This window comes from Lolium rigidum, chromosome 1, assembly GCF_022539505.1.
Source record: "Lolium rigidum isolate FL_2022 chromosome 1, APGP_CSIRO_Lrig_0.1, whole genome shotgun sequence".
NCBI classification, from domain to species: domain Eukaryota; kingdom Viridiplantae; phylum Streptophyta; class Magnoliopsida; order Poales; family Poaceae; genus Lolium; species Lolium rigidum.
Window position 1 is genome coordinate 101,567,752 of NC_061508.1, and position 16,014 is coordinate 101,583,765.

General features: G+C 46.1%; 1 pseudogene; it reads right to left on the bottom strand.

Moving 5' to 3' along the window:
- Positions 1–13,091, bottom strand: part of LOC124649615 — a 27,975-nt pseudogene extending 14,884 nt beyond the window's left edge.
- Positions 13,092–16,014: the final 2,923 nt, after the last annotated feature.

Sequence of the window (16,014 nt, forward strand, 5' to 3'; positions counted from 1 at the left end):
AAAAAACAAAAACAAACCGACGCTCCAAGCAAAGTACATAAGATGTGACGGAATAAAAATATAGTTTCGGGGAGGAACCCGATAATGTTGTCGATGAAGAAGGGGATGCCTTGGGCATCCCCAAGCTTAGACGCTTGAGTCTTCTTAATATATGCAGGGGTGAACCACCGGGGCATCCCCAAGCTTAGAGCTTTCACTCTCCTTGATCATATTGCATCATACTCCTCTCTTGATCCTTGAAAACTTCCTCCACACCAAACTCGAAACAACTCATTAGAGGGTTAGTGCATAATAAAAATTCACATGTTCAGAGGTGACACAATCATTCTTAACACTTCTGGACATTGCATAAAGCTACTGGACATTAGTGGATCAAAGAAATTCATCCAACATAGCAAAAGAGGCAATGCGAAATAAAAGACAGAATCTGTCAAAACAGAACAGTCCGTAAAGATGGATTTTATTAGGCCACCAGACTTGCTCAAACGAAAATGCTCAAATTGAATGAAAGTTGCGTACATATCTGAGGATCATGCTCGTAAATTGGCGTAATTTTCTGAGCTACCTACAGGGAGATAGACCCAGATTCGTGACAAGAAAGAATTCTGAAACTCGCGCAGTAATCCAAATCTAGTACTTACTTTTCTATCAAAGACTTTACTTGGAACAACAAAACATAAAACTAAGATAAGGAGAGGTTGCTACAGTAGTAAACAACTTCCAAGACACAAATATAAAACAAAAATACTGGAGTAAAAACATGGGTTGTCTCCCATAAGCGCTTTTCTTTAACGCCTTTCAGCTAGGCGCGAAAAGTGTATCTCAAGTAACATCAAGAGACGAAGCATCAACATCATAATTTGTTCTAATGATAGAATCATAAGGTAACTTCATTCTCTTTCTAGGGAAGTGTTCCATACCTTTCTTGAGAGTAAATTGATATTTAATATTACCTTCCTTCATATCAATAGTAGCACCAACGGTTCGAAGAAAAGGTCTTCCCAATATAATGGGGCAAGATGCATTGCATTCAATATCCAAGACAACAAAATCAACGGGGACAAGGTTGTTGTTAACCATAATATGAACATTATCAACTTTCCCCAAAGGTTTCTTTTTAGCATTATCGACGAGATTAACATCCAAATAACAATTCTTCAATGGTGGCAAGTCAAGCATATCATAGACCTTTTTAGGCATAACAGAAATACTTGCACCAAGATCACATAAGGCATTACAATCAAAATCTTTGACTCTCATTTTAATGATGGGCTCCCAACCATCCTCTAGCTTTCTAGGAATAGAAGTTTCAAGTTTTAGTTTCTCTTCTCTAGCTTTTATGAGAGCATTTGTAATATGTTTTGTGAAAGCCAAATTTATAGCGCTAGCATTGGGACTCTTAGCAAGTTTTTGCAAGAACTTTATAACTTCAGAGATGTGGCAATCATCAAAATCTAAATCATTACAATCTAAAGCAATGGGATTATCATCCCCAAGGTTGGAAAAAATTTCAGCGAGTTTTATCACAAGCAGCTTCAAGTAGTTTTAGCAGTTTCAGGTAATTTTGCGCGCTTTGCACTAGGAGTAGAAGCATTGCTAACACCAATTATTTTATCATGGATAGTAGGAGGTGCAGAAACATATGAATCATTAGCATTGCTAGTGGTGGTAATAGTCCAAACTTTAGCTACATTTTCCTTCTTAGCTAGTTTTTCATTTTCTTCTCTATCCCACCTAGCACGCAGTTCAGCCATTAATCTTATATTCTCATTAATTCTAACTTGGATGGCATTTGCTGTAGTAGTAATTTTATTTTCAATATCCCTATTAGGCATAACTTTCGATTTCAAAAGATCAACATCAGAGGCAAGACTATCAACTCTAGAAACAAGAATATCAATTTTATTGAGCTTTTCCTCAACAGATTTGTTAAAGGCAGTTTGTGTACTAATAAATTCTTTAAGCATGGCTTCAAGTCCAGGGGTGTATTCCTATTATTGTTGTAAGAATTCCCATAAGAATTAGCATAACCGTTACCATTATTATAAGGATATGGCCTATAGTTATTACTAGAATTGTTCCGATAAGCATTGTTGTTGAAATTATTATTTTTAATGAAGTTCACATCAACATGTTCTTCTTGAGCAACCAATGAAGCTAATGGAACATTATTAGGATCAACATTAGTCCTATCATTCGCAAGCATAGACATAATAGCATCAACTTTATCATTCAAGGAATAGGATTCTTCAATAGAATTTACCTTCTTACCTTGTGGAGCTCTTTCCGTGTGCCATTCAGAGTAATTAACCATCATATTATCAAGGAGCTTTGTTGCTTCACCAAGAGTGATGGACATAAAGGTACCTCCAAGCAGCTGAATCCAATAAATTCCGCGAAGAAAAATTTAGTCCCGCACTGAAGGTTTGGATGATCATCCAAGTAGTCACTCCATGGGTTGGGCAATTTTTAACCAGAGATTTCATTCTTTCCCAAGCTTGAGCAACATGTTCATTATCCAATTGTTTAAAATTCATTATGCTACTCCTCAAAGATATAATTTTAGCAGGGGGATAATATCTACCAATAAAAGCATCCTTGCATTTAGTCCATGAATCAATACTATTCTTAGGCAGAGATAGCAACCAATCTTTAGCTCTTCCTCTTAATGAGAAAGGGAACAATTTTAATTTTATAATGTCACCATCTACATCTTTATACTTTTGCATTTCACATAGTTCAACAAAATTATTGAGATGGGCAGCAGCGTCATCAGAACTAACACCAGAAAATTGCTCTCGCATAACAAGATTTAGTAAAGCAGGTTTAATTTCAAAGAATTCCGTTGTAGTAGCAGGTGGAGCAATAGGTGTGCATAAGAAATCATTATTATTTGTGCTAGTGAAGTCACACAACTTAGTATTTTCAGGGGTAGCCATTTTAGCAATAGTAAATAAAGCAAACTAGATAAAGTAAATGCAAGTAAACTAATTTTTTTGTGTTTTTGATATAGCAAACAAGACAAGAAATAAAGTAAAGCTAGCAACTAATTTTTTTGTATTTTGATATGATGCAGCAAACAAAGTAGTAAATAAAATAAAGCAAGACAAAAACAAAGTAAAGAGATTGAGAAGTGGAGACTCCCCTTGCAAGCCGTGTCTTGATCTCCCCGCAACGGCGCCGTAAAAGAGCTTGATGGCGTGTATTTCACACGTTCGTTGGGCAACCCCAAGAGGAAGGTATGATGCGCACAAGCAGCTAAGTTTTCCCTCGTAAAGAAACCAAGGTTTATCGAACCAGGAGGAGCCAAGAAGCACGTTGAAGGTTGATGGCGGCGGGATGTAGTGCGGCGCAACACCAGAGATTCCGGCGCCAACGTGGAACCTCGCACAACACAACCAAAGTACTTTGCCCCAACGAAACAAGTTGAGGTTGTCAATCTCACCGGCTTGCCGTAACAAAGGATTAACCGTATTGTGTGGAAGATGATTGTTTGCGAGAGAAAACAAGTAAAACAAGTATTGCAAGCAGATTTGTATTTCAAGTATTAAAAGAATGGACCGGGGTCCACAGCTCACTAGAGGTGTCTCTCCCATAAGATAAAAGCATGTTGGGTGAACAAATTACAGCTCGGGCAATTGACAAATAAAGAGGGCATAACAATGCACATACATGACATGATAAGTATAGTGAGATTTAATTGGGCATTACGACAAAGTACATAGACCGCCATCCAACCGCATCTATGCCTAAAAAGTCCACCTTCAGAGTTATCGTCCGAACCCCTCCAGCATTAAGTTGCTAGCAACAGTAAAATTGCATTAAGTATGGTGCGTAATGTAATCAACAACTACATCCTCGGACATAGCGCCAATGTTTTATCCCTAGTGGCAACAAGACAACACAACCTTAGGGGTTCTCGTCACTCCCCAGTGTGTCAATGCGGCATGAACCCACTATCGAGCATAAGTACTCCCTCTTGGAGTTAAAAGTAAAAACTTGGCCAGAGCCTCTACTAGAAACGGAGAGCATGCAAGATCATAAACAACACATGTATAATAACTTGATAATTAACATGACATGGTATTCTCTATCCATCGGATCCCGACAAACACAACATATAGAATTACAGTATAGATGATCTTGATCATGTTAGGCAGCTCACAAGATCCAACAATGAAGCACAATGAGGAGAAGACAACCATCTAGCTACCGCTATGGACCCATAGTCCAGGGGTGAACTACTCACTCATCACTCCGGAGGCGACCATGGCGGTGTAGAGTCCTCCGGGAGATGAATCCCCTCTCCGGCAGGTGCCGGAGGAGATCTCCGGAATCCCCGAGATGGGATCGGCGGCGACGGCGTCTCGCAAGGTTTTCCGTATCGTGGTTTTTCGCATCAGGGGTTTCGCGACGGAGGCTTTAAGTAGGCGGAAGGGCAGGTCAAGGGGCGTCACGAGGGGCCCACACATAGGTCGGCGCGGCCAGGGCTTGGGCCGCGCCGCCCTATAGCCTGGCCACCTCGTGGCCCCACTTCGTGTATTCTTCGGTCTTCTGGAAGCTCCGTGGAAAAGTAGGGCCCTGGGTCTTCGTTTCGTCCAATTCCGAGAATATTACTAGGATTTCTGAAACCAAAACAAGCAGTAAAACAGAACCGGCACTTCAAAGATCTTGTTAATAGGTTAGTTCCGTAAAATGCACGAATATGACATAAAGTGTGCATAAAACATGTAGGTATCATCAATAATATGGCATAGAACATAAGAAATTATCGATACGTCGGAGACGTATCACGCATCCAGCCGTGGAGTCGATAATTTGATCGATCCTCGGGAGGGGAAAGTGATCCTTTGGACAATGTTTATTGAGACACGTAAAGTCGACGCACATGCGAAGGACCTTAGTGTTTTTCTTTGGCACCATCACAAGATTTGCTACCCATGTGGCTTCGTGAATATCTCTTTGATAAAACCAGCTTCTTGTAGTCGATTGATTTCGACAAAGCATAGCTTTGCGGTTTGGTTCCGAAAAACGCCGCAAAGGTTGTTTGATTGGTCTTGCTAATGGATCCAAATTTAGGTGGTGCTCGGCAAGTTCCCCGGGTACTCCCGGCATGTCACCTGGACACCATGCGAAGATTTTCCAGCTCTCACGGAGGAACTCGACGAGCGCGCTTTCCTATGCGATATCCATGTTGTTTGCGATAGATGTCGTCTTTTTCGGGTCCGTCGGGTGAATCCGCACCTCCTTTGAATTTTTCTCGGTATTGAAAGTTGATTCTTTATTTGGTCTTCCAACGTCTGGCGTACGTCGTAATCAGTCATACTTTTTGACGCCAAATACTCAGCTTGCATCCCGAAAGTTTCTGATAACCGATGAAAATCCTTGTCGCACTTGTCGGCTAAGGCGAAGCTTCCTTTAACTGTGATTGGTCCCTTTGGTCCAGGCAATCTCCACAACATGTATGTATAGTGTGGTACCGCCATAAACCTAGCATATGCTCGGTCGTCCCAACAAAGCGTGGTATTGCGATGGAAAATCCACGACTTCAAATTCCAGCTTCTCGATTCTGTAATTTTCTCGAGTTCCAAACTGAACGTCGAGATTTATCTTCCCCAATGGATAACTTGGTTTCTCCGGTGTGATGCCGTGGAACCTTGTGTCCGTTGGCTTCAAGTTTGCCAAGGATATGTTCATCTTCCTCAATGTATCTGCATACATAAGGTTTAAGCTGCTGCCACCATCTATGAACACTCGAGAAACATCAAATCCCGCAATAACCGCCGGCGAATAAGTGCCGATCGCCCCGGTCGAGGAACTTGCTGCGGGTTATCCGCTATGGTGAAGCCGATGTCTTGCCCCGACCAATTGAGGTACTCAACCGTTGGTGGAGGCATTTTCTCCGCCATGAACACCTGTCTCGAGATTACTTTTTGAGTTCCGTTGGACGGCCTTCCCTTCGAATCATCGACACCGCTCCGTTTGAGTTAGGATCGACATAAGGTGGTGGTGGAGGTGCTGCCGCTATTCCGAGCCGATGCCGATTGTCGTCCGTAATCGCGGGAGGTGGTGGCGAGTGAACCTCGCTCCCGGGCTCCCGAGGATTTCTCTCGTGCTGCTCGAGCATGAGCGTTCTCTCGCATATCCGAACATTGCCTGAAAATTTCGACGCTCTTTCCGCAGTGCCCCGACTGTCTTTTTCCGTTACCGTCGAGGAAAAAATGCATCCGGCATGGTCCGTTCATCATTTCTTCTGGGGATACGAAAGGCCTTGGGAACCTAGGCCCGCTATTTTGCCTCGTTGCGAGAGTCGTCCCCGTTATCGCCTCGCTGCTCACCGCTTCTCCGATAATCATCTCTATTGTTTCCCCTGTGTTTGCCCGAAAGCCCGCCGAAATTTGCCCCGGGGCGTCATAGTTCGGGTACTCGTCGGGGAAATCGTCGCCTCGATTGGTAATTTCGACCACGGTCCTCTTCCGGTGACCTCGTGCCGTTTGTTGTGGACAGCATCCTCTCCATCTGCCCATCTATTTGCTATCTCCATTAACGCGGATACTCGTCTTTGGATTGGTCCTTCCCAAGTCCTCGACAAAATCTCCACGCCTAATTCCTGCGACAAACGCATCTATTGCTCTCTCGTCGATATATTTTCTCGCCGAGTTTTTTATGATGTTCCACCTTTGGATGTACTTTCTCATTGACTCATCTGGTTTTTGTCGACATGCTCTCAACTCTTCTAACAACGCAGGTTTTTTGCACGTGGATCTGAAGTTTTTTACGAATACGTCCTCGAAACTTTCCCAGTTGTCGATAGATCCTGGAGGAAGCTTCTTGATCCAAGATCGTGCAGCTCCACTTAAGTGCACCTGAATACTTTGCATGTCTGTTGCCCTAGTCCCTCCAGTTAACTTCACCGTCTCGAGGTAATCAACTAGCCAATCCTCTGGATCTTGCAGGCCGTCGAATTTTTTGAAGTGATCAGGCAACTTAAATCCCGAAGGGACTCGAGTTTTTCGTACTCTCCTTGTGAAGCACGGCAAACCGCACATATCCTCGTCGTTTAGTTCGGGGATTGTCGATGTTCCCTTCGCCTTGCCGTGCTCTCGTCTACCCTTGCTTGTGCTGCCGTATCTCTTGCTCCACTTGTTCCTTCAACATTTGGCCGCTGCCGCCGCCGCAGGTCGTGGACTATTTTGCCTTGCAGCTCCTTCTGGCGGTGTTGATACAAACGCCGTTCCCATGACTTCTTGTCCTGCTATCGCCATATTGTACAAAGCCTCCCTTGGATCTCCTGGAGGTGGCCTGGATGCAAGGATAAAGGCTTGTGTCGCCATATACCCAGCTTTCCGGTGTTTTAGGGATAATATTCCCTCTTGTGTCTATCGACATAAAAGACATGTCGAGATTTTGAACCAGGTACTCTCTTTCTCCTTCGTGTATGTGTTGCAATCTGGACCTTGCTCGTTCCGAGCTTCTCTATGACTATCTCCCGAGGTTCTAGATTGTCGACTTAGATCTCGCCCTTCTCCCGCCGGATGCGAAGCTGCCTCCTTTCTCCCTGTTCAACTCAGTCGTCTCGTTTTTCCAATCCTCTCGGCAGCTCGTGCGAGCCTATATTGATAAGCTTGCAGTTCTTGGACCGTAGCAGCTTGTCGTCATTGGCTCCGAACCATCTAAAGCTTTTGCAGCTCTATCCCAGGCTGTTTGTGGAAGTTGAACTCTGACGCGTGGTGTGGGCCCGACATATTTAGTGCCCATACCTCTCCTTAGATCTGAGGGATCGACATAGGGATTACCCAAATCGTCGAAAGCCTCTGATGTTTCCTCTTGATTTTCAGTGGCATAAATCTGATGATATTTTGTACTCAGATCTATGTTGGGTTTGGTGACATCATTGTTGAGATTGATGAAGACCTTGCCCACTGTGATAGATTTGTCGATGAAGTCGTAACTGTCGACATCGCTTGAGTCATCGCTTATATATGAGTCCGCGGATGACTCGAACGATATGTCGCCGAAGAGCTTGGCGAGTTTCTCTCTTGCTCTGGTGCTGACGTAACGCGTTTCCGAAGTTTCTTCTTCTCCTGACTCGGTTGATGATGTATAGTTTGAAAAATCGGAATCGACCGCCGACGATCCCGACGAAATCGGAATTTCGACACGATACGATCCTTCCTGCTCGACGCGAAAGTGAAACCTTCCGAACGTCATCTCCATGGGCTCCGCCGCATACGCATATGCATCCAAACGGGAGGGTGGGTGAGGAACAAAATCGACAAGACCAAGCAGCCGATCCGTTTACCTCGATCCATTGTGTTGCTTGCGGTTGACGATGTCGAAGATCTTGAACGTGCCATCGAGATCCGATCCTTACGCCTCTAATTCCCACAGACGGCGCCAATTGACAAGGTATCAACTTGTCAATGCCTATGGATTATAGGCTAGGGTTTAGTTAGAAGTAGAGGGCAAGTAGATCTCGAAGGTTTCAGCCGAAAAGTACTCGACGATTATGAAAACTAGGGTTTGTGAACAATGATTCGATGATCTCTTCGTCCCTCGACTCCCCCTTTATATAGGAGGCGGAGCCGAGGGTTTCGTTTTGTACAAGTTACAGAGTCCGGGACGGTTTCTAACTCATCCCGCCAGATTACAAACAACACTTCCTGTTACAACTCTACTTTCCTTAATATATCATGGACTCCCAAATCTTCTTATTCTTCGGGTAGTGGGCCTTCATTAAACCCCGGGTACTATCTTCGGCAGGCCCATTTGGGATGCCTATGTCAGGCGCCAACCAAAAGTACGGGAAGTATTGGGCGACGATCAAGGCGGAATTCGACGAGCGCAAGCTAGTCAACATCGATTACCGCAAAGTGACAATGAAGAGCAGCAAGGCAATGTCAACGCGATGGGACATCATCCAGGCGTCGGTGAACATGTTCCATGGGTACCATAACGAGGCCGAGACCAGAGGCGACAGCGGCGCGAACATCAGCGATGTGGTACACATCTTTCTACGATAATCTTTAGCGCCTAGTTTGTAATCACGATCTGAGTGTGCTTCATTTGATTAGTTCGACAAGGTCATGGCGATGTACCGGAAGCACTCGGAAGGTAATAAGTCTTTCGCGCTGATGCATTGCTATAGCAAGCTCAAAACGAACAAGAAATGGCGGTTGACGTGTCATTCGTTGCCGAAGGGGAAAGATGCCATTGATCTGGATGCGCCGCTCGCGACATCGGCAGGGCGCCCTATCGGCAACAAGGCTTCCAAGGCCGCCTTGGCCGACGCTGCGTCGACCGAGAAGACGCAGGCGTCGATCACTGAGGTCTCCTCGACCCTGCTCTTCCGCGACAAAAAGACCGACGAAAGGTGGGCGGTGCTTCTCAAGAGGCAAGAGGAGAAAATGAAGCTCAAGAAGCGGAAGGAGGACATGTCCCTGCTGACCGCGTCGACAGCTGGAATTTCTCCCCGGACGAGGGCGGCGCACAACTTCTACAAAAGCATGATCTTCGACGACATCGAAGCCAAAATAACGGCGGCCGAGGCAGCGGTAGCAACCCCACCCCCGGAGCAAGAGCCGACACCAATAGACGCGTCTACGACAGCGTCTGCTAGTACACCAGCGTCAGTGGCGTCGGCATCTACCTCGGTATCGGTGACGGAGCAGGTACACAGGGCAGAGCCCGACAAAGTCGTCGTGATCGACGGGCCTACCTCGAGTCAGTATGCATCGTCGACGTCGCCCAACCCCTCCTTCTAATTTACGTCTTATTAACTTGCACCACCTGTCTGTAATATGATTGCACGTCCAGTACTTTGATCCCGACTACTTCGATCGGAACGATTTCGGTGGGAACAATCTCTTTTAAATGTAAACTATTTAAGTTTCTATTTAGGGGCGGTGTTTGGGGACGCGGCTGAGGAGCGACGTCCTCCAAACGCGACACGAATGAAACACGCCATCTGAATGCTTAATCCGACGCTGATTGGAGATGTTTTGGGGAACACGGCTGAAGATGTTGTAAGGCGTGGTAACTTGGTAGATGCATGAGTGCTTCAGCAATCGAGAGTCAAAAGCGAGGGATTCGTTTGACAAGTCACTTCAGGCTAGAATCCGTACACCGTCGCACTGGACGTGTCGGGCAGTGAGTCAGTGTCAAAATGACCTGGGCTTACAAACACGTACGTCCTCCGTACAACCCTCCTTCCTGATGGCCTATTTTTTCCCATCCACATGCACATTTCCATTTGAGTTATTACATTAGCTTAAAAAAATTAGGGCATGCATGTTACTTAGGTGTTTTTTTTTGACAAATCTAACCCCTAGACGAAAGTAAATCCTCTTCTGGCCCCTTGAAAAACTATTTTGAAAATTGACCTCTGGCATGCATGAGTTTGGCGTCATGGAGAGTGAAGCTGAAATTGCGCAGGTCGACGCCATTGGAAAACATCGCCACATTGCGCGAAAGTAAGGTTGGCGCCAATGGCTATGTTGCCGGACTACAAAGGGTGTTTCCGTACCGTTTTGCTTTGGTGTTCACATGCACACAACTTCGGCTCCATTCATGATTACGCCAATCACATGGGTTAGATTTCAAAATAGTTTCGTCCAAGGCTCACGCAAGAAATTAGTTTCGCCTAGAAGTTAGATTTCTCAAATACTTTAGCAGGAGTGTGGCTAAAAGGGATTGTACTACTTCCGTCTAAGAATAAACGGGATACATTTACAATGAACTTCTCAATAACATCAATAATGGTATTAGGGCAGACTGAACTTTTTTTTTGGCTCTAAGCATTCTTAATGTCTCGTTTAGTTTCTGACATTATGTTGATGCAGGTTGGATAAAATTTCTATCATCACAATATTATTATATTCCTTTCATAAAAAAATCTTATTAGATTCTGCAATTTCTTTACCAGATCTTCGACGCACGGTGCAAAGGGCGAGGATGGAGAAGATGAACAAGATGGGGAGAGGACAAAGCATTGGAGACAACTCGTGGTCTTGTCCTCCTTTCCTCAACGTTAATATTGAGGGGATTTACACAAAAATAACCTTTTTCTGAAACTATAGCACAGACTGATCCTCCGGCCAAACTATTTCACCCATCAAACCCTTTTGTGTGGTATCCCTCACATCGGCGTCACACCTCACTGTGTGGCGTCCGTGCCTGCGGCGCCACTCGCCCATCCAACGTGGCGCGGTCGATGCTGATGTGTGCTCCGCTCCGACGTGGCAGGATGTGTGGCGCCGCTCCATCGGCGCCACACATCCACTTATGTTTGCACAAAACATACTGTAAGACAATTCTCGTGGTACTTAGCCGTTTTGGCGAGCCTGTTTGTGTGGCGCTGATGCCACGGGCGTCGCACTTCACAGTGTAGCGCCGATGACAGCGGCGCCACACAAACAGGCTCGCCAAAACGGCTAAGGACTAAGCGTCTGGAGCCCTTGGATGTTTTCGATATATAAGTTGCAATGTGTGGCGCCCATGGCGTCGGCGCCACACTGTGAATAGTGACACCAGGGGCAAGGGCGCCACACGTTGACTTGTGTTAAAATCATGAAAATTCTTGCCTTATTTAAACAGTTTTCAACACAACAATAGCAATTTCTTACACATCATACACATAGCACACATCATAGCTCAGATCGAAGCACATAGATTCAAACAACACGTAGCAATAGAGACATGGTTCGAAATGACATAGAGTTCACAACACGATACATATGAAGATAGAGTTCACAACACGTAGCAAATCCATCTATCCTCCTCGACGTCCCTCCTCACGGGCTGCTTCCGGACGGCCATCCTTTTCGTCCGCTGCCGTTGCTCTTGTTGCTGCTGCACCTCCTGCTCCTCCTCCTATGAAGCTTCATGACGGCTCATCGTTCCTCATCCTCCTCAAAGATGACCTCCGCGCCGGCTCCACATCGGACTCAATGACAACCTTCTTTCCTCGGTTGACATAATCTTCCGGAGTGTAATGATTTGGAGCATTGCCCCTTGGCTTCAACTGGTAGGCAGACCGTGTGGCTTGCTTCTTCCCTTTCGAAATGCTCTGACTCAGAATGGTGTCATCAGGAATCTTCACAAACATGAACACACGAGATTACAAAAGCTGAAATTAGTAAGCACATGTTTGACAACAACATAATAGTCCATACTTCCGCCTCTTCAGAAGAGGATGTAGCCGCAATTTCACCATCGCGGCAACCTAGCAAGTTCGCTAACCGCCGCAACTTCCGTCCAGTGTTCTGCGTCATAGAATTCATGGTTACAAAGCTGTCAAACACAATAGCTTACATTCAAAGTTGGTGACCATACCTTAATGAAATGTCGCATCGGTCTGATAGGCTTCTCATCTCTATAGCTCTGATCCCAAATAACCTCACACTCCTTAGCACTTTTTTGGATCTCGATCCTCTGTGACAAACATATTATACATAATTTGAGTGAGCACATGCCAATACAGATGAGGTACTAGGTAATGAGAGAATGCATTACCACGAAGTTTAGAGAGGAAGCAATAGAATTCGATCTCCCTTTGCGAGCAGTCATGTCGTACTGGCTTTGCGCAACCTCATCGAACTCGATGGGGTCGTCCAAGATGTCGTCATCATACGCGTGGTTCACTAACTCGATACGCGTGCTTTCATGCAACCATTGGAGATAGTTGTTGAAAGCGGCCAAGTCGTGAGGGACAATCTGCACATGTCCACCATTCCGTATCGCTTCCAAACAGTGTTGGAACGTTGTGACATGGTCTCTATGATAGACAGGCCAATTCGTGATCTTCCTCTGCCGCTGCCTATCAAGCCTGCAAGATGTTGGAGCACAATGGATAAAGTTAGATTCTATCGCTTCAATCAACAAGCTTCCATCGCATGGTCCATGATTCAAGAAGTTTACCTATGCAGTGCGTGGTCCGTGTCTTACCACTGAGGTGGGCACTCCTGATACAGCCCAAACGGTCTCATCACTCTGTGCGGCTGGTAGTATTCAACAAGCCACATGCATATGAGTGGGCACCGCATACGCCAGAAACGCGCCTCCTCCGTGCACTTGGGGTTGAGGTCAGCCATCCCCGCGCGAATATGAGTTATTACACATTAGCTTGTTTTTCCCATCCACGTGCACATTTCCATTTGAGTTATTACATTAGCTTGAAAAAATTAGGGCATGCATGTTACTTAGGTGTTTTTTTTTTTTGACAAATCTAACCCCTAGACGAAAGTAAATCCTCTTCTGGCCCCTTGAAAAACTATTTTGAAAATTGACCTCTGGCATGCATGAGTTTGGCGTCATGGAGAGTGAAGCTGAAATTCTGCAGGTCGACGCCATTGGAAAACATCGCCGAAGCAGGTCAGCGCCATGCCACATTGCGCGAAAGTAAGGTCGGCGCCAATGGCAATGTTGCCGGACTACCAAGGGTGTTTCCGTACCGTTTTGCTTTGGCGTTCACATGCACACAACTTCGGCTCCGTTCATGATTACGCCAATCACATGGGTTAGATTTCAAAATAGTTTCGTCCAAGGGTCACGCAAGAAATTAGTTTTGCCTAGAAGTTAGATTTCTCAAATACTTTAGCAGGAGTGTGGCTAAAAGGGATTGTACTACTTCCGTCTAAGAATAAACGGGATACATTAATTACAATGAACTTCTCAATAACATCAATAATGGTATTAGGGCAGACTGAACTTTTTTTTGGCTCTAAGCATTCTTAATGTCTCGTTTAGTTTCTGACATTATGTTGATGCAGGTTGGATAAAATTTCTATCTTCATAATATTATTATATTCCTTTCATGAAAAAATCTTATTAGATTCTGCAATTTCCTTAACAGATCTTCGGCGCACGGTGCAAAGGGCGAGGATAGAGAAGATGAACAAGATGGGGAGAGGACAAAGCATTGGAGACAACTCGTGGCCTTGTCCTCCTTTCCTGAACGTAATTTAAGAGCATCTCCAGCCGCACCCTAAAGCATCATCAAATGGATTTGAGACGCGCCACATAAAAAAATGTTTTCAACCGCGTTCCTCAAAGCTTCTTTTTGTCCGGCGCGATCCGTTACGGTGTCCGGCGCCACGAGCCCGTCCCCGCTACACAGGGACGCTCCGGGGATGCCGGATACAACGAAAAGCTAGGCGGGGAGTGGCGGGACCGATGCGTCAGTGGCACATTGAAGTTCAATCTAACCGTCGCCTACCTCGCGACGGAAGTTATTGGCGCGCAGCGACGGTGCAGTTCCCGCAGAAGCGCAGCGAAGCGTCTCCTCGCGCCTAGCTCTGTGTGCCGGTGTTACTGAGCGCCACCGCTCCCACGCCTCCCTCCGGCCTATAAAAAGGGCCGCTCTCTCATCGTCTCTCACACACACAAACCCTAGCGCCTCTCTCCCCAACCCTAGCCGCCACCATCTCAAGAGTCGACTCCATGGCTGGTAGAGGCCGAGGCCAAGGTCGCGGTCGTGGTCGTGGCCGCGGTAGAGCTGCACGCTCGCCGTCGCCTGCGACGCCGTCGTCTTCATCGTCGGACCTGTAGGAGGAGGAGCGGCAAGTGCTGTTCGAGTTCATCGTCGCCCTCAAGGGCGACCCACACGGCATCTAGAGGCTGCTGGACACGTTCGCCGACTTCATCACCAGCGATGAGCCGGGCTCGTTGCATCTGCGGGAGGCTGTGTGCGGCTGCTGCCGGTGGATCGTGGACGTGATCTACGACGCGTGCGGAAAGATGTACCTCCACATCGGCTGGGAGGAGTTCGCGCGCTACCACCACCTCGAAGCCGGCTTCGTGCTCATGTTCTCCTACCTTGGCACGGGGGGAATGAGCGTCAAGGTGTTCGACGAGATGCGCTGCCGCCGGCACTACCATGGTGACATCGCCGAGGAGGACGACGACTGATGAGGGTTGTTTCTTCGCAGCGAAAATAGGCACGGAGGTTTTGGTTGTTCTTCCTCGAAAGAACCAATAGGGGCACCGTCAACAGCTGGATTTTCCAGTTTGGGTGACTGGGTGTGCCTGCGAGTGTTCTTTCTTGGCAGCGAACACACGAAACCTGTGATGCCCGGCCTAGTTAGGTTTAGTTATTTTGCAATTTTTTATATTTGTGTCAACCATGGTTCAAACTATGTATTAGTTTGTGGGAAATCATGTTTCAAATTATACTTTCGTGTAAACCACTTTCCCAATTATGTATTAGTTTGTGGAATGTTTCTTCTCTTTATTGACACTAGTAGAAAATGGGCCAACAGTCCTGGTGCATTTGGGCCATCAGTCCCGGTTTTTGAACCGGGACCAATCGGGACTAAAGGCTCAACCCTTTAGTCCCGGTTCAAATATACACCGGGACCAAAGACCCCGCCACGTGGTGCGGCCAAGGCGCTTGTGGTGGAGGACCTTTGTCCCGGTTCGTGAGACGACCCGAGACTAGAGGGTTTCTGCTGCGGCAGATAAAATGACCGTTTCTCTACTACAGCAGAGGTTTAGGGTGGAGCAGCGTTTCTCTGACGCGGCCAACAAACTGGTCATTTCTCTCTCGTGGCAGAGTTTCAGGGTTTTATATTATTCATTCAATTCTGCAATGCATACATCATTCAAGAAACCACAAAGATTGTCATGCATATATATACATCGTCATGAAATACAGTACAAGTAATGCATGTTTACGATATATAAAGTCGGGACCAAAGGTACCATATCTATTCATATCCCTAACTCATATATACGAACTCCCGATGGTATTCTCCAGTTCGAGCTATGACCTCGCTAAGAAAGAATCCCGCAATTTCCTCTTGAATTGCTCGTATGTGATCCTCCGTTTGGAGAGAGTCCCGCAGGCTTGTATAGCCGCCTCCGGTTCCCTGTGACAGGTCATCTCGCGAATGAACTCGCAGACGTAGTATCCACATAAGTTATTCCCGGTTCCTGCTTCAATGTAATATCCCAGGTTTAGAGGCAATAAAATGAGAGAACACCAAAGTGTGCATTGCATTCATGCATAGAAAATCC